The following is a 19,294-nucleotide window of genomic DNA, read 5'->3' as shown; positions in this document are numbered from 1 at the left end:
ATATTCTGTTTTTCTGACTACTAAAGTGCATTTTCATTATCAAAATTTATATCAAACAATATAAAGTGTAAGGTAATATAAGATTAAAAGTTATATTTACTCTCCCACAGGTAACCAATAACACTGATACTTGTTTTATAGGCATAGTAAGTATATGTGCATATAAGAGACATATATTACGTAGCATAATACTCTCCATGCTACTTTCAACATAATGCCCTCTTTCCCCCACTAATATATTACTGTCGTATTTCCAATTGCCCATTAATTTCCTTGTGTTTATTTTCAGTGTTTTTTTTTTTTCAAGACAGGGTTTCTCTGTAGCTTCGGTACCTGTCCTGGAACTAGCTCTTGTAGACCAGGCTGGCCTTGAACTCACAGAGATCTGCCTGCCTCTGCCTCCAAAGTGTTGGGATTAAGGGCGTGCACCACCACCACCCGGCTTTATTTTCAGTTTTAAAGGCAGCTAGAACTCTTTCTTTCTGAAGGATCTCTATGATGACCCTTTTCTTTTGCTAGACAAGGTCTCATGTAGCCCAGCTAGCTCTGAGTTCACAATGTAGCTAAGGATGATCTTGAACTTCTGATTTTTCTCTCTCTAGCTTCTAGGACTAGGACTGTAAGTGTACACCACCCTACCTGGCTAATATTCCAATACCGCACTTCTCCCACACACACACTCTGTAGCCCAGGCTGGTCTGATCTTAATGTGGGATAGACTGTCATGATCTTCTTGCCTCAGCTTCCCAAGGGCTGAGATTATATCCTGAACCACCTGCTCAGCTTTTCAGTACTTTTTGATAGGTACATAGATGAGGGCAGATAGTTGCTTGGTGCAAACAAGACAAGTTCACAAAAAAATTCCACTTTGAACTTTTGAGGCTATTGCTTAACGCCTGAGTAAACAGCTGTATTTGTGGGGTGTTAAAAGGGTTACTCTGAAGCCAGGCACAATGGGTCAATCCTATAATCCTAACACTCAGACAGCTAAGGCAGGAAGACTGCTATGATTTCCTCCAGGTCAGTGTGGACCACATAGTGAGTTCTCTGTAAACCTTGGCTACAGAATGAGACCCTGTCTCAAAAAAAAAAAAAAAAAAAAAAACTTTAAGAGAGAGTAATGGAATGTAAATAACTGAAAGCAGAAGTGGGGACTAATTTGAAGAAGAAAGAGGCCAATGGGGTAAAAGTATAAGATTCAAGTATGATACTTACATATGAAACTCTCATAATGAAACCCATTTATTCTGTATGCTGAGCAAAACAACAGAAAATAAAAATGGCTACTAGGAAGGTTTCCCCCCTAAAACTACATTATTTTGTTAAATAATATAAATATAAAAGTATAAAGGGTTAGGAAGATTGCTACTCTTCCACTGAACTGAGTTTGGGTCCTAGCACCCACACCAGGCAGCTCATAACCATTTGGAACTCTGGTTCCAAGGGCCATAATGCCCTCTTCTGGCTTCCACAGGCACACACACATGTGGCATTTACTCACACAGGCCCCCCCCCCATATACACATAAATTTAAAAAAATCTAAAAAATATTAACACTTAAAATATGCATATATATATATATTGCATTTGCCATGTCTCCATTTTTAGATTTATTTAGTGTTCACATGTGTTTTGTCTTCAAGAATGTATATGCACCATGTATGTCTGGTGCCTGGAGTGGTGTGCTGACATGGGGTTGCCGGGAACTGAACTCTCAAGAGCAACAAGTGCTCTTTGCTGCTGAGCATCTCTACAACTGTGACCAATCAAAACTGACCAAGCTGTGGTGGCACAGGTTTGTGATCCCCCTACTCGGGCAACTGAAGCCGACCTGGGCTACATAATGAGCTCAAGAATAGCCTGTTCTACATAGAAAAGAGAAATGAAGTTGACATGGGACTCTGGATATCTGGAACTGCTAACCAAGCATTAACATTCTTCCTTTCCTGCACCCTGAAGCTATGCAAAGTTGGGCTTAGGAGCAACAGCAGCCCTAACCACTCTCTACCCCCACTTCTGATTCTGGACACTCTTTAAACACTACCCAAGGGATTCTGACCTGAAGTGTTTCACCAGCGTTTAGATTCAGCTATTTTCCAAGAAGAGTTACTTATGACAAGGAGCCACAAACCCTTTCCAAATGGATGCAATTTGCCTAGCCAGGTTAAGAGACTATGCTCTCCCTCCCCTCCCACTCTCAGAATTTCATTCCTGAGTTCACACAATGGCCCTCATGTTGTCTTGAGGACTTGCTATTTCTTCTATCAAGTGTACTTCCTGGTTCTTGTCCTTGAAGTCTGTTAACCCCGTATGAATTTGTGTATTTTTAAAAATGGTTTTTCGAGACAGGGTTTCTCTGTGTGTAGCCCTGGCTGTCTTGGAACTTTTGACCCAGGCTGGCCTCAAACTCCCAGAGATCTGCCTGCCTCTGCCTCCTGAGTGTTGAGATTCACCACTGTGTATGTTTATATTGCTTTGTATTAGTAAAGCATCATATCTGTAGTAAACACACAAATTGTGTGTTGATGGCCCATCACTGAATGGACGGTTGAGGGAGGCAAGCCTCAGCTTGTGTTTTTGTTTTTTCCCAAATGACGAAGATGGTCCCCAGGGCCTTGTATGGTCCACAGAGGTGTTCTACATCTCCAGCCCTTTTTCGTTTTTACTTTTTGAGACACAGACTAACTTATCCAAACTGACTTTGAACTTGTGATCTTCCCGCCTGTTGCACCTGAGTAGCTGAGATTATAAACCTGTGGCACCAAGCCTGGCTGCATGACTCCTTTTGTACAAGAGAATCAGGTAACCTTCTAAAAGTTGCTATTTCTTTTATATGTAAGAATTATTTATTTTAATTATGTGTGAGCATATGTGGGTATAGTGCCACGGATGACAGGGGTATCCGGGGCTCCTGAAGCTGGGTTCCAGAAGGTTGTAACTTGCCTGACATGGATGCTGGGAACCAAACTCAAGTCTTCTACAACAGGAGTACCCCCTTAACAGCTGAGCCCTCTCTAGCCCAAGCCGCTACTGGTTTTTTTTAGACAAAATAGATCAAAGAGAGCCCATACTGTAATTGTTAGTGGGGCTTGAATTCATCTCTTTGTTTATTATATTACTACTACGACTTTTAGACTCTGAGACAGGGTTTCACTGTGTAGCTATAGGTGGCCTGGAACTTGCTATCATTATGTAGACCAGGCTGGCCTCAAGTTCATAGAGATCCATTTATCTTTGTCTCCCAGCTTCTGAGATTACATGCATGTGCCACCACATCCAGCAAATTCATCTCTCAGTTCATATTATTTGTTGTTATTAATTTTTTAAAAGATTTATTATGTATATAATATTCTACCTGCATATATACCTGTAGGCCAGTAGAGGGCACTAGATCTCACTATAGATGGTCATCCACCATGAGGTTGCTGGGAATTGAACTCAGGACAGCTGAGCCATCTCTCCAGCCCCTTCCCCATACTTTTGTATCTACCCTCTGCCCTTGCAGTCTCCCTCCAAACATAGAATAAAATAAAATTTAAGAGAAAAAAGAAAGAAAATGGAGGCTGGAAGCTGTAGTGTGACATAGTAAGTCACACGGTAAACCCTTTTTTTCCCATATACCTTTACTTGCAAGTGTTCATTGCAAAGAGTCATTAGTCTGGACCAGGTGGCGGTGGTGGTGCATGCCTTTAATCCCAGCACTCGGGAGGTGGAAGCAGGCGGATCTCTGTGAGTTTGAGGCCAGCCTGGTCTACAAGAGTTAATTCCAGGACAGGCTCCAAAGATACAGATGAAACTCTGTCTCAATAAACAAACAAACAAACAAACAAATAAATAGTCATTGGCCTGTTTTGAGGCCTCTGGTTTCTACTACACTAATATACTGGGCCTTCACTGGGATTCCTCTTGGATATCCTGTTGTCCTGTGTCATGGAGATCTTGCAGCTCTGGATCTGCAGAACCAGCTCCTTCACATGCTCCAGTAGATCACAGATGGGGTGGGCCAACTCCTAGCCATGGTTCTGGGCCTGGGTAGCTGCAGGGTTGGACAGCCTGCCAGCTCGCTCCAGTCCTTAGCACCAGGGTGAGCTCTCCAGCATTGCCCTGGCTAGTTCACCCCTTGCAGCACTGAGCATGGGGCAGGGCCAGCCAGAGGTCCTGTTTTCATGCCTTCAGGGTCGGTTCACCCACACCTACACCATCAGGGCCAGCAGCTCCACTGGGTTGCCCAGGTGAGGTGCAGGAGCCACTCTCCTGAGTGCTGCCGCTGGTGAGGGACAGGGACAGCTCTCCTGCTCTTATGACCTCAGTGCCTGCTCTCCTGCCAATCACAAGCAGAGACAGGGTTTCTCTGTAGCTTTGGAGCCTGTCCTGGAACTAGCTCTTGTAGACCAGGCTGGCCTCGAACTCACAGAAATCCACCTGCCTCTGCCTCCCGAGTACTGGGATTAAAGGCGTGCACCACCACCACCACTTGGTTCAATATGTATTTTTTTTAAAGATTTATTTGTATCACTTTTTATTTAGGTGTGTGTGTGTGTGCATGCACACATGTGCATACACACCTCTAAAAGCCAAAAGGTGGTGTCAGAATCTGAACTCAGGTCCTCTGGGAAAGCAGCAAGCATTCTTAACTGCTAAACTGTCTTTCTAGGTTCTCCTCCCCGCCCCGCCCCTCCCCATCTCTCTCTCTCTCTCTCTCTCTGTGTGTGTGTGTGTGTGTGTTTAAGACAGTATGTTTGTTCATGTGTAACAGAGTCCCACTGTGTAGCTGTAGCTCAGGCTGGCATGGAGCTTGATTTCCAACACATTGTTATTTCTTTCTCTTTTCCTTATCCAATAATCTGACCTGAATTTTAGGAATTTCAGGCAGAATAAACCTGTTCTCCCCCAGCCTTCCTTTCTTCGGTGCCACTCAGCAAATAGAAACCTTATTTTGCTCTCTGGGCTGTAGTTCAGGGACTTTCACTGAACGCTGTGAATTTGTGCCACCTAGTGGCTAGAACTAATAACTGCATCCTAAAAAGCACAGGGCATCCATGAACAAAATGCAACAAAGGTTAAGTCACGCTAAAGGCGAGGTCCATACTACTGCCCAGGGGTAAACAATCCTAGCAGCCTGGAATGTTCTGCTTTAAGTCTCATTTTCTAAAAGACTTTAATAGAATGGGGGAGGTACATTCAGAAGTTTGCAGCCATGGGCTCTGTAGGATTAGACGGTGCCCTGAAAACTTTTCCAGGATCTTACTCAAGCCACCCTCCCTCCCCGCAATGTGCTGGAAATGAAGGATAAACAGTGCAGGACAGAGGGTCCTTATTAACCTCTAGAAGAATCGAACACCCTGCTGAGAAGACATTGAAATAGAAGGCTCATGAGCCAGGCGTACAGGAATATTAGCAGTTTCTCGTAGGCTGACTATGCTCGAGCGTGCTTGTGTCTATGACTGTGTCAAGAAAGATTCATAGGTTTCAGGATTTATAGATTCAACTTTGCCCAGGCAGGGTGGCTGTAGTGCACACCTTTAATCCCAGGACTTAGGAAGCAGAGGCAAGTAGATCTCTGAGTACGAGGCCAACCTGGTCTACAAAGTGAGTTCCAGGACATCTAGGGCTCCATAGTGAGGCCCTGACTTGAAAAAACCACAGTCTCACTATGTTGACAGGCTGGCCTTAACTCAGAGATCTGCCTGCGTCTACTTCCTGAGTTCTGGAATTAAAAAGTGTGTGTCACCATGCCCAGACCTCCTCTCCCTCCTTTTTTTTTTTTTTTTTTTTTTTTTTTTTAGGATATATTTATTTATTACTTTGACTGTGAGATGGCTCAGGATTTAAAAGTGCCTGACACCAAGCCCAAGAACCTGAGCTCCATCCTTCTCTGGGACTTACATGGTAGAAACTTGTAATGTCTGTTGCCAGTTGTCCTCTGAACTCCACACGCACATGACATGCTCCCCACCCCTCCACAAAATAAAAAATTCAATTTTCAAAAGGTTAAATTTTTTTTGTTTGTTTGTTTTTTCGAGACAGGGTTTCTCTGTAGCTTTAGAGCCTGTTCTGGAACTAGCTCTTGTAGACCAGGCTGGCCTCAAACTCACAGAGATCCGCCTGCCTCTGCCTCCCAAGTGCTGGGATTAAAGGCGTGCACCACCCACCGCCCAGCAAGGTTAAATTTTTAATTTATTTGCATATGTGTTTGCCTGCATGAGTTTGCATGTACCATGTATATGCAGGAGCCCCTGGAGGCCAGAAGGGGGCATCAGATCTCCTGGAACTGGAGTTAAAGATGGTTATGAGCCATCAAGTGGGTGCTGGAACAGAACCCAGGTCCTCTGCAAAAGCAGTAAGGACTCCTAACCACTCTCCAGTTACTGTGTCATCGTCTTATATGCATTATTTTTGTTTTTGTCTGTTTGAGACAAGGTCTCATTTAGCCCATGCTAGTCTCCAAATAGCTACAGACAAGGATGGTCTAGAATTCCTCATCATACTGCCTCACTTCCTGTGATATAGATACGAATAATTTACATTAGTATGGATCTTGATTTATTGATACAAATTTAAGGTCAATTTTGTTATATGTATATGTATTTCTGATCTTGATTAAGGTATTGTGATTGTGTAGTTCATTTTTAAGAATGTAATGTATAATTAAGAAATATAGGTTAACAGATAATCATCTATAATAGTCAAGTTTATAGTCATGTTAGATTTTATAGATGTGCATAGATATATTTCAGATGGATAGGCATTCTTCGTATCTTTCAAAGACTACAGAATATGGCATTTAAAATGTTTTAAGAACTTAGGACTTTTCATGACAGTGAGACACATCTGCTCCTGGCAGCACCAATTACTTTGAGAGGAAGATGGGCATCAAAGAGGCTCCTTATGGAGTTAGTTAGCCATTTGGGCAAGAAACTGCTCTTGCCTGAATTGTTGCATAAACTGGACATGCAGGACCCACAGAGCATTGACTGCTGAACTTGCCTAAAGGTGACACAATCCTTCAGGGTTCTGCTTCATGAAAAAGTCTGCGAGACATTCTGCAGGATACAGAAGAAAGTGACTGAACTGTCTTTGAAATTTCTGCTTCATGGAAAAGTCTGCTGGATACTATGGGCCTGTTGGCTGAAGATGGATGTCCCAATGGTACAGAAGAACTTTGGGTGACTGTCCAGGCAGCAAGATGTCTCTGTCAATTTTAGAGTTTTGGAAGTTGTTTATAATGCGCTTCCTGTTTACTTAGATAATATTATATCCTTCTGGAGTCTTTGATGGAGTTGAAGAATTTATAGTTATAGTTTTCCTTTGTTATGATAAAAGATAAAGTAGATATAAATATTGTAACTGTAATTCTTTTTTTTTTTTTTTTTTTTTTTTGGTTTTTCGAGATAGGGTTTCTCTGTAGCTTTGGAGCCTGTCCTGGAACTAGCTCTTGTAGACCAGGCTGGTCTCCAACTCACAGAGATCCACCTGCCTCTGCCTCCCAAGTGCTGGGATTAAAGGCATGCGCCACCACTGCCCAGCTGTAACTGTAATTCTTGCTAGAATTTTACTATGTTAAAGCCTTCCTTTTTGTTTAAACAGAAAAGGGAAAATGGTGTAGGAGGTCCTACTTTCTATGTGTTGCTTGTATTGGTTAATGAATAAAGAAACTGTCTTGGCCTGATAGAGTCAGAGAGATGCCATGGTTCTGCCACCAGAGTAAAACATGCTGCCAAAACTTAGCCAGTAAGCCACTGCCACATGGCAATACACAGATTAACAGAAATGGGTTAAACTAAGATGTAAGAGTTAGCCAATAAGCCGGGCGGTGGTGGCGCACGCCTTTAATCCCAGCACTTGGGAGGCAGAGGCAGGTGGATCTCTGTGAGTTCGAGACCAGCCTGGTCTACAGAGCTAGTTCCAGGACAGGCTCCAAAAAAAAGCCACAGAGAAACCCTGTCTCGAAAAACCAAAAAAAAAAAAAAAAAAAAAAAAAAAAAAAAAGAGTTAGCCAATAAGAAATTAGAGCTAATGGGCCAAATAGTGTTTTAATTAATATAGTTTCTGTGTGATTATTTCGGTTCTGGGCGGCCAGGACAAAAAAGCAGCTTGACTCTGCTTTCTTCCTCCCAGAATTCAGTTCTGTCTTCTCTGCCTACCTAAGTTCTGTCCTATCAGGTCAAGGCAATTTCTTTATTCATTAACCAATACAAGCAACACATAGAAGGACTTCTTATACCATTCCTGAGTAGAAGTTCAAGGTCCATCCTCAGTACCTAGGAGTTGGAGACCAGTCTGGGCTATGTGAGACTCTGTTTCAAAAGAAAAAATGTCCTTTACATATATATGTATGTATGTATGTATGTATGTATATATATATATATATATATATATATACACAATCAGGATTTGAGGTTCTAGGAATCCCATTTGGCTTAAGCATTTTTCTTCATTTTTCATTTTGTGGCTGGATTTTAAATGCTCGTAATGCTTAGCCTAAAAATTCTATAAAACTAAACATATTTCTTAGAAAAACTTCCAGATCTCCCAACTTTTTTAAAATTTATTTTTGAGACAAGGTCTTACTATATATCCCTGGCTGGCCTCACAGAGATCAACTTGCCTCTGTCTCCAAAATGCTGAGATTAAAGTTGAGTGCTTTATTTATTTACTTATTTACTTACTTTGAGAAAGAGTCTCTCTGTGTTGTTCTGGCTGTCCTGGAACTCTCTATGTTGGTCAGGCTGGCCTGGAACTCAGAGATCCATCTGCCTCTGCCTCCCAAGTGCTGGGATTAAAGGCCACAACTCCGTGTGCTTTTGTACTTAATGGACATACAGTAACTGCACATATTTATGGGCTTTAATGTAATATTTCAATACATAATGATCAAATGGGGCAATTATCATTTTCATCACTTTACGCCTCATGTTGGGAACCTTCAAAACCCTCTTCTAGCTATTTTGAAATGTTTACTAAACTGTTCATCTCAGTCACAAGTGCTTCAGAAAACTAGAACCTCTTCCCAACAAGGTCTCCATCCTCCACACCACCCTGTTTCCGTCCTTCCTCCTCCCCACACTCCCAAGCTCTGTAGTCTCAGTTCTGGTCTCCATTCCTCCGAGCTATGTTTTCAGCTGCCACTCATCAGTGGAAGGATTCTGAAAACTCTGCACTAATGTATGATAAGCAGGTGGTTGGGCTGTCAGCATATTCCAACCCTATTCTCTTTTGCTTTGCTTGGGTAATTTTTATGTGTTGATGGGTTTTTGTTGTTGTTGTGTTGTTTTACTTTTGCTTCTTTTCTTTTTTGAGAAAAGATTCCATGTAGCCCAGGACAACCTCAAATCCGTTATGTAGCTAAGTCTGGCCTTAAAATCCTATTTCACTTTTACTTCGTAAGTGCTAGAATTGCAGTTGTGCACCACCACATTTGAACCTGTTTAATTTTTTTTTAAATCGTTTATTTATTTATTTATTTATTTGAGCATGTGTTCAAATACCCATGTGTGTGCCATGGCATGCATTGAGGTCAGAGAACACGTCAGAGGACTCAGTGGTCTCCTTATACCATGTGGGTCTTAGGAAATCAAATTCAGATTATCAGGCTCGACTGTAAGCACCTTTACCCACTGAGCAATCTGTTTGGCCCTATTCATTCTTTATATTAAAATGAGAGGAAAGAAAAAAACAGAGCCGGGCGGTGGTGGCGCATGCCTTTAATCCCAGCACTCGGGAGGCAGAGGCAGGCGGATCTCTGTGAGGTCGAGACCAGCCTGGTCTACAAGAGCTAGTTCCAGGACAGGTTCCAAAGCCACAGAGAAACCCTATCTCGAAAAAGCAAAAAAAAAAAAAAAAGAAAAAGAAAAGAACAAACCCAATTGTCAATTTCTAGAAGCTGTTATCGTCTTACTGTGTAATGAAACTAGTTAATTCCAGCACTCAGAAAACAGAGACAAGCTGATCTCTGTGAGTTCTAGGCTAGCCTGGTCTACGGAATGAGTTTCAAGACACTGAAGGTTACACAAAGAAATCCTGTCTCAGGAAAAAAAAAAAAGGAAAAAGAAAAAGAAAACTATGCAAAATCCAGCAATATCTACACCTCAGGGATAAAGTTCATTTTCAAAGCAAAGGGGCACAAGTCTTTATAATTCAAGCTACTTGGTAGACAAAGCCATGATGATCACTTGGACCCAGAATTCCAGGCCACCAGGGAACACACAATGAGTTCCTGTCTCAAAACAACAAAAACACCAAACACACCAGAGCACGCCATAAAGCACCTTTGCTCAACCATTTTGTCTGAGTATACGAGGATGAACCTGGGCAAATGGCACAGGAGAGGAGTCTGCTAGCGCCTCTCCTTGCTGGCTATCACTTTCATCCCCAGAAGAACTCTCCCATCTACAGAAGAAGGAATCTGATTTTTATCTATGCTTCAGTGAAATCCTTTCACTCCAGCGCCTCCCTTCTTCCTGCTGGGTTAACTTTAACCTTTTATCTCTGCAGATAATTACTGGCACTTGATGCTACTACATAAGAACGAGGGCTCTGCCTTCCTCTGAGGTACTAAGGAAAACTGAAGCAGCCTCTCATCTGTTGCCCATGAACTTCTGTCGTCTTTCACCAAGTCCTCGACGTCACAAACACAGTGAGCTTTTCAAAGTGCAAACTACAGCATGGCTTTGCAGCAGAAAACTACTCAGTGACTGATCTCACAGACTGGCTCAACAGTTACCTCCAACAGAAATCAGTCAGGGGAGGCGGCAGACACCTAGTGTCCAGCTCTTGGAAGTTCAAGGCCAGCCTGGACCATGTGAGAAGGTCTAAAATAATAAACCTCACCAGGTTTTCCTATTATTTATGTTTGTTATTGTTATTGCTGTTTTGTTGGGATTAACGGTGTGTACCACCCTTCCCCGCGCCCACTTTGAGACAAGGTTTTTCTGTGTGTATCCCTGGCTGCCCTGGAACTTACTTTATAGATAAGGCTGGCCTCAACCTCACAGAGATTTACCTGCCTCTACCTCCCAAGTGCTAGGATTAAATGTGTGTGCCACCATGCTAGGCTAATAATTGCTTCTTCCTTTGGTGGGGGTCAGTTTGAGACAGGATCTCTTATGTAACCCTGGATTCCTGCAACTCATTATATAGACCAGGTTAGCTAGAGTTGAGGCTTACAAATGTGCCTACCTCTCTCTCCCATGGGCTGGGACAGCCAGAACTACACAGAGGAACTCCCCTCCCCCCAACTTCTGCCAAAAATTTCTCTTTGGATATGCTCTAAATATGCTCTGGATTTCTCAGAGCCATTCTATGTCCTAAACTAATTTTTACCACCTCTGCTTGTTGAGAAAGCAATGGTCAGCAACTGCCAAGAAGCTTGCCTTTCCCTATGCTGCTGGCTTATGTTCTCCATGGGTGGTCAGCCTCCGCATCACTGACACGGGAGTAACACCCCCTCCTTGAAGGGGTTTCCTAGGATTGAAATGAAAAGCACAAACAGAGAGCCTTAAACACAGCTATGGTGGTGCTTTGCTCTGTCATTTTAAAGAGTGTGTTTGTGAGGACTTGATTAAATAGAGAGTTGCAGAGAAAAATGTTCTTGCTGTGATTATAGATTCTAGAAAATTAATACAATGAGCAGAGACACACTGAAAATATGTGTTGACCGTGTAAAAACACTCAATTAGAGTCATTTATATAATCCACTTAACATTTAAGGCCTAATTATCATGTAGCACTATAACAATTACACATATCATTAAATATGCATTGGGTTAACCTTTTCTGGGTTCCTTCCATTTGGTTGCAGTAGGAAAGTGCACACTGCCCCCAAAGAACAGTCGTCAGCTAATCACTCCCAATACACCAGTCTGTTCACTATCACAGCCATGAGATGGGACAGACTCCAGCTCATCTCCACTTAAGCCCATGACCTTGACATACCCAATGCTCCACTTCGTGTAAAGTGTGACAAAGAAACTCTGTTTACCTGCCCCTTGTTCTAGAACCCTATAGGTTCCAGGAAATAGGAGTCACTGAATCAAATAATAGAAATGACATAGTGCCAAGGACTAAATAACAGAACCTTGAACTACTTCTGTTTGTCTAGACAGGGTTTCTCTGTGTTATGTCTGGCTGTTCTGGAACACATTCTATAGAACAGGCTGGCCTTGACTCACAAGAGATCCATCTGACTCTGCCTCCCGAATGCAGGGATTAAAGGCATATACCACCACCACTTGTAGAAAAACTTTTAAAAAGTTTATTTTTTAATATTTTAAATTATGTGTATGAGTGTCTATGTGTGTGAGCATATGCACTTATGGCCTACATGTGAAAGCAGTGCCCATAGAGGCCAGAAGAGGGCATAGGATTCCCCTGAAATGGGACAGGGGTTATGTGCAGCCAGGTAGATGCTATGAACCAACTCGAGGGATTCTGGAAGAGTAGGCAGTGTTCTTAACCACTGAGTTATCTCTCCAGCCGCAGTCTCCTGGTCCCATGCAATGCTGGGATAGAATTAAAAGCTTTGTATACACTAGGTAAATACTCTACTGACTGAGCTACGTTCCCACCTTATGACTGTCGAATTGGGTATTATTTTCACTTTATTCATAAGAAAAGGGTCAGCCGGGCAGTGGTGGCGCACGCCTTTAATCCCAGTACTTGGGAGGCAGAGGCAGGCAGATCTCTGTGAGTTCGAGACCAGCCTGGTCGTCTACAAGAGCTAGTTCCAGGACAGGCTCCAAAACCACAGAGAAACCCTGTCTTGAAAAACCAAAAAAAAAGGGTCAGAGAAAGGTAATGACTTAGTGAAATTCTTTTAGTTGTTGTTTTGAGACAGGTTCTCACTCTATTGCCTAGGTGCACTTAGAACTAGAATAATGCCTCCTGCTTGTCAGCTTCTACGGGCTGGGACTACTGGCAGCCACCATGCCCAGCTTTAACTTGGCTAGAATTATTTTTAACTTATTTTAAATTTCACATTTATTTATTATTGTGTATATGTGTGTGTTGTGGGATGTCTGTCTGTATACTGTGAATATGTTTTATGACCACTGGTTAATAGAGAAGCTGTTTTGGCCTATGGCAGGGCAGAATATAGCTAGGTAGGAAAGCCAAACTAAATACAGGGAGAAGCCGGGCGGTGGTGGGGCACGCTTTTAATCCCAGCACTCGGGAGGCAGAGGCAGGAGGATCTCTGTGAGTTCAAGGCCAGCCTGGTCTAGAAGAGCTAGTTCCAGGACAGGAACCAAAAAAGCTACGGAGAAACCCTGTCTCGAAAATAAAAAATAAATAAATAAATACAGGGAGAAAGAAGTTGCTGGAGGGAGGCACCAGCAGTTGCTGGAGGAGTAAGGTGCCAGAACATTACTGGTAAACCATGGGGCACGTGACACTATATAGATTATTAGAAATGGGTTAACTTAAATATGTAAAGCTAGCCAGTAAGAAGCCTGAGCCATCAGCCAAACAGTTTGGAATTAATATTAAGTCTCAGAGTGGTAATTCAGGAACTGGCGGGCAGGAGAGAAACCTCCAGTTACATGCGTGCATGTGTAGGTGTATGTGTCTACAGGCCAGACAATGCATGTGGAGGTCAGGACGGCTGCAGGGACCAGTTCTTCTTCCATCCTGTGAGTTCTAAAGCCACAAGCACTTTTGTCTGCTGAACCATCTTGGCAGCCTGACTTCTTTTTATTGTTGTTGTGTATGTGGGCATGTATGTGCCATAGTACATGTGTCTAGAGATCAGAAGACAACTTTTAGGGGCAGATTCTCTTTTTCTAACATGGGGTTTGGAGATCAAATTCAGATTGAGACTTGCATACCAAATGCTTTACCATGGAGTGATCCCATCAGCTCTTCTGGACTCGGCCCAATTCTTATTAGAGGTAAGGGGCAGAGAGACAGGATTCAAATTCAGGACTCCCCTATCAAAGTTCATTCTCTCAGAAATACATTAAGCCGGGCCATCACCCTTATAGATACTTCAAACACTCACTGTGCATTCATTCACTGGGCGCAGGAGCAAAGACTATTTGCCGTCAGAAGATGACGAACATTTTAGGGCCTGTCTGACAGTCAACAGGTGGAGGACCTCTGTATCAGGATGAAAGCTATGCAGGCAAGCTGCTAAACAGGCATGTTTAATTTTTCTGAATGCCAGGATCTAGAACATCCCCACTTGACCCAACTTTTTAGATTCTAGGCAAAACCTGTTTGAGTCATGGGGCAACTATCCTGTACTTTGTGAGGAAGAGAAAGGAGGAAGAGAAAGAAGCCAGTAGGGGGAAAGAGGCAAAAGTTAAGGGTAACGACAGCTTGGATAGGCCAGAGCTTTATGTAATCACCATGCCATGAAATCTTAATACCTGAGGCTGTGACTACATACATCTTAACAAAACTAGTTTCTTTTGCTTTATTTCTTGTGAATAGCACTCCAAAATATCATTTTACTTGTGATATATTGTTTTACATTTTATTCTCTTATTTATAGATAAGGTTTCGTGTAGCCCAGGTTGGCCTCAAACTTGGTATGTAGCTGAGGATGACCTCAAATGCCTGATCCTCCAATGCTGGGATGGTGGGTGGGTGTGCTGTTACGTCCAGTTTTAGGTAATGCTGGGGAAAGAACCCAGGAGTTTGTTCATAACAGATAAACACTCTGCCAACTGAGCTACAGTCCTGTCCCTAAAATTTTGGTTATTTTTTATTTTTTTTTATTTTTTATTTTTTTTTTTTGGTTTTTCGAGACAGGGTTTCTCTGTAGCTTTGGAGCCTGTCCTGGAACTAGCTCTTGTAGACCAGGCTGGTCTCGAACTCACAGAGATCCGCCTACCTCTGCCTCCCAAGTGCTGGGATTAAAGGCGTGCGCCACCACCGCCCGGCGGTTATTTTTTATTGTTATTATTGTTGTTGCTTGAGATGGGGGTCTCATGTAGCCCAGGATACCCTCAACTCACAATCTTCCTACTTCTGTGTCCAAGTGTTGAGAATTCAGGTCCATGCCACCTTGTCTGATTACAAATCCAGTTTTACTTCGAGCTGTGTGACAGGAATGACTTGGGAACAACTGAACCTTGTTTTCCCTTACTGTAAAGTGGGATATGGCAAGACCCTTTAAGGGCACTTTCTTTTCCTTTCTTTATCTTCTCACCTTGGGACTCACCTTCCCTACAATGCAGAGACAATGGATATACACGGGTGCTTCAACCCTTCTCTGCAGGCTGGGCAGGAGTGGTGGGCCCAGTCATATAAGATGTCTAGGAACACCACATGTGGTGGTCCAAGCCTTTAATCCCAGCACTCAGGAGGCAGAGGCAGGCAGACTTCTGTGAGTTCAAGGGCAGCCTGGTCTACAGAGTTAGTTCCAGGACAGCCAAAGATACAGAGAAACCTTGTCTCGAAAACCAAAACCAAACAAACAAACAAGCAAAAAATATCTAGGAACCTTCTGTGAGGAAAAGGGTTCATTTCCTAACTCTTCTTCAATTTACATTAGTTATTGACTTAGGGCCCAAACAGGGCAGCATTTGGTCAGTTAAGAGAGGCATCCTAGCACTCGGGTGGCAGAGGCAGGCGGATCTCTGTGAGTTCGAGGCCAGCCTGGTCTACAAGAGCTAGTTCCAGGACAGGAACCAAAAAGCTATGGAGAAACCCTGTCTCGAAAAAAAAAAAAAAAAGGCATCCCACTGGGCAGTTGTGGTCTACAAAGCATGTTCCAGGATAGCCAGAGCTGTTACACAGAGAAACCCTGTCTCAAACCCAGCTCTCCCAAAAAAGAGAGGCACCCCATTAAAAGCAATGCATCAGGCACAGGATTTGAGGATGGGATGGACCATCTCTGGACCATCTCTAACCCTCTGCATAAAGGTAGCCTCAGAGAGGAGATCACAGGGACAGGGAGAGAGGAGGAAGACAATGTTCTGAGTTTAAGAGGTCAGGGGACTCCCGAGGCCAGGACTTCTGTGAAAAACACTCTAATGTAGACATCTCTAATCACCATCCCAGTGAGTAGAACAGTGGTCTAACACAGACCTAAATCCCCTGCTTATCTCTACTGATGGGGTGCTTCCCACAGAATAGAAGGGAAGAAGGCATAGACGGACTTTGGGACTTGCTTTAAAAAAACTTATTTATTTTATGTGCATTGGTGTTTTGCTTGCATGTACTTCTGTTTGAGGGATCCCTTGGAACTGGAGTTACAGACAGTTGTGAGCTGCTATGTCAGTGCTGGGAATTGAATCTGGGTCCTTTGACAGAGCAGTCAGTGCTATTAACCACTGAGCCATCTCCCCAGCCCCAAGTCTTGTCTTTTAAAACCATACTTTCATGCCCATTACCAACAGCCGTCACAGTCGGGCGGAACAGATGGAAAGTTGGAGAAGAGCAAGTTTACAGAAGTCATTCAACATTAGGATGTAGAAAGTAAGTAAGAGAGACAGATAAGGTGACGTGTGGCTGCAAGCTCGGGTGGGGCCAGCAAGATCACCAGATCGCGGCTAGCTTAAACTACACAGTCAGTTCCAGGCCACATAACAAGACTGTCTGTCTCACTAGAAAAAAAGGAAAATTAAGCAGACACGACAGGGTATTATTTTCACAGGAAGGAGGCCACAACATGCACTTTTGACTCTAACCACAGAGCTCCACAGATGAGGAGGAACTGAGGATTTTGTTCTCAACCAATGCAGTCACATTCCAGAGCCTGGCATCAGGAAACAATTTTCTTTGTTAGAGTTCTAGTTCAAAAGTCGACTCTTTACTTAGTCAAGAATTAAGGCCTTAGAGAATGTGCTAGGCCTGTCCTGAAGGTCAAGGTTTAAAAACAGTGGCCAGTAAATATGTAAAATTATTGTGTGTCCATTGTATTTCTAGATGTCTCTACAGCGATGGTGAGGGGCACAAGGCACAGCTCTGATCTGAAGTTAAGTTCAGGGTATGCTGGGAACTCAGAGTTTTGAAGGGTCAGAAGAGGGGTTCTGGGGAAATGACAGCCAAGCTGAAGTAAAGCCTTCCCTTGGCAAAGGGAGCCAGGAGGTAAGAGCACGAATGAGAACGAATGAGAACGGGAAGCCTTTCCATGGTGCTGGGGAACTGACAAGAGGACGAACAAAGGAGTCAGTCACAGGTTACGCCTAGCTCAGAGTGCTTGCCTCGGTTTCCATCCCTGGCACCAAAATGTAACACCCCCCCCTACAAAAAAAAGAGTGAAAACAAGATAGATTTGGAAGGGCCTTCTACAAAGAATTATGTATAGATTTACTGTACAAAGCAAGATACATCTTAGAAATCAAGGCAATATTAATAATTGGGTAACAACAGGAATAAACCAGGAGCAGCCTGACCAATTCAGGAATTATGGTATCTCTACTTATAAGTCATATTCAACTGTTTTGAAGTTCAGTAAAAGTATAGAGTACATATTTTATTTTTAAAAACATTTTTAGATTTATTTTATGTGTGTAAGTGTTTTGCCTGCATGTATTTGTATCACTTGTATGCCTGGTGCCCATGGAGGCCAAAGGCATTGGATCTGTCAAAACTGGAGTTACAGGTGGTCGTGAGCCACCGTGTAGGCCCTGGGAATCGAACACAGGTCCTCTGTAAAGAACAGCCAGTCTTCTTGACCATTGAGTCATCTCTCCAGTGTCTTCTTAAATCTCATACATTTTATCTGAGTAACTTTATCTGTGCCCTTTGCTTCTTTTGTTTCTGTTTTTTGAGACAGGAACTCCTATGTAACCCTTGGTTGGCTGGAAGCTGTGGTATAGGACCATGCTGGCCTCAAGGAACCCTCCTCTCGCTGATCCCAAGCGCCTGGATTCAAGGCCTGTGCCACTGGATTGGGCCATACCTTTGGCTGGGTGCTGAGGTGCCAAAGACATACTGTATCTGCTGGCCCTACCTTTCTGGGTGCTGAGGTGCCAAAGACAAAAGACAGTCTGTTCTCAAGCTGAGCAGAACACAGACAAAGAAACAATTCTCCTCGCTACACAATTTGAGCCCTGAGCTCTCGACTGAGCAGTAAACTTCTATTGTCATTTTCCAGTTAGTATGCAAAACATAGATCCAAAACAAAACTCGGTTTCTCCTCCAAGTCGGTCCTCCAGTTAGGTTCCCCCCCCTTTTCTTCTGATGGTCTATCAATGCCACTAGCACCACATTGCTTAAGGAAGAAATCAAGGAAAGCACTGCTTCTAACAGTGTTACCTTTCCTTTCATTGGAAATTTTATTTTTTTTATATTTTGGAATAGTGTGCATACATGTGCATGTGCGTGTAATATGTGCCTCTACACATGGAGGCCAGATGTTGAGGTTGGGTGTCTTCTTCAGTTGCTCTCCACCTTACTTTTTGAGGCAGGGTCTGTCCTGAAACTCATCAGTTTGGCTAGGCTGGCCCGCCAATGAGCTCCAGGAATGTGCCTGTCTCAACTCTCCCCAGTGCTGGGATTAGTAGTGAGTGGAGAACTAGTGCTGACAATCTGAACTCAGGTCCACATGTGCAGCAGGGACTTCGTTGACTGAGCCATCTTCCCAGCCCCTTCATTCTATTTGTTGGGAGTATCACTCAATGAACCTGAAGTTCATTGATTTAGCCATCTGATCAACAAGCCCTGGAGGATCCTCCTGTCTCCTTCCTTTCCCAGGGCTGGGGCTACAGCCATGCAACAGGTTACCTAGGCATTTATATGGGTACTGAGGATCAAATTCAAACACTTCACAGACTAAGCAATCCCACCAATCCCTGAACATTTTAATTCTTGTTGCATTGATTTTTAAGTTAGCCTATCCATAACGGGTTTCATTGCATCATTTTCACATATACATGTTATCATACTTTGTTGTATCCTCTTGGATATATTTTAGTTTATAATTTAATTGTCATCCCCCTTGGGCATTTTAATTAATTAATTTTTTTTTGAGTTAGGGTCTTATAGACCAGATTGGACTGGAATTTTATACATTGCCAAGGTTGGCCTCCTGTGTGCTGGGATTATAGGCATGAGCCACTGTGCTTTTTTTTAAGAACCCTGATCTCAATTCTTTATGGAAATCTATCACATCCCAGTGAAATCCAAAATCTAACCAAAGTTCACCAAATGATACATGATCTGGGTCCTGGCTGTGTTTTCCATCATATTTCTTTAATCAGCTCTGTTCAGTTCGTTCTGGCCTCTCGGCTTCCTTCCCATGGCAATCAAATCCATGTGCCATGGCCACTGTACTTGTCTCTCATCTACAGCTCTTTCTGGAAATCCACTTACCTTCCGTTTCTCATTAAATAATCGGATTTCC

General features: G+C 43.1%; 1 protein-coding gene across 3 annotated transcripts in view; it reads right to left on the bottom strand.

Moving 5' to 3' along the window:
- Positions 1–19,294, bottom strand: part of Acaca (acetyl-CoA carboxylase alpha) — a 280,231-nt gene that overhangs the window by 259,599 nt on the left and 1,338 nt on the right. The window lies entirely within an intron of this gene.

Source organism: Chionomys nivalis, chromosome 7 (assembly GCF_950005125.1).
Source record: "Chionomys nivalis chromosome 7, mChiNiv1.1, whole genome shotgun sequence".
NCBI classification, from domain to species: domain Eukaryota; kingdom Metazoa; phylum Chordata; class Mammalia; order Rodentia; family Cricetidae; genus Chionomys; species Chionomys nivalis.
This window is presented reverse-complemented; position numbering and strand designations above follow the sequence as displayed.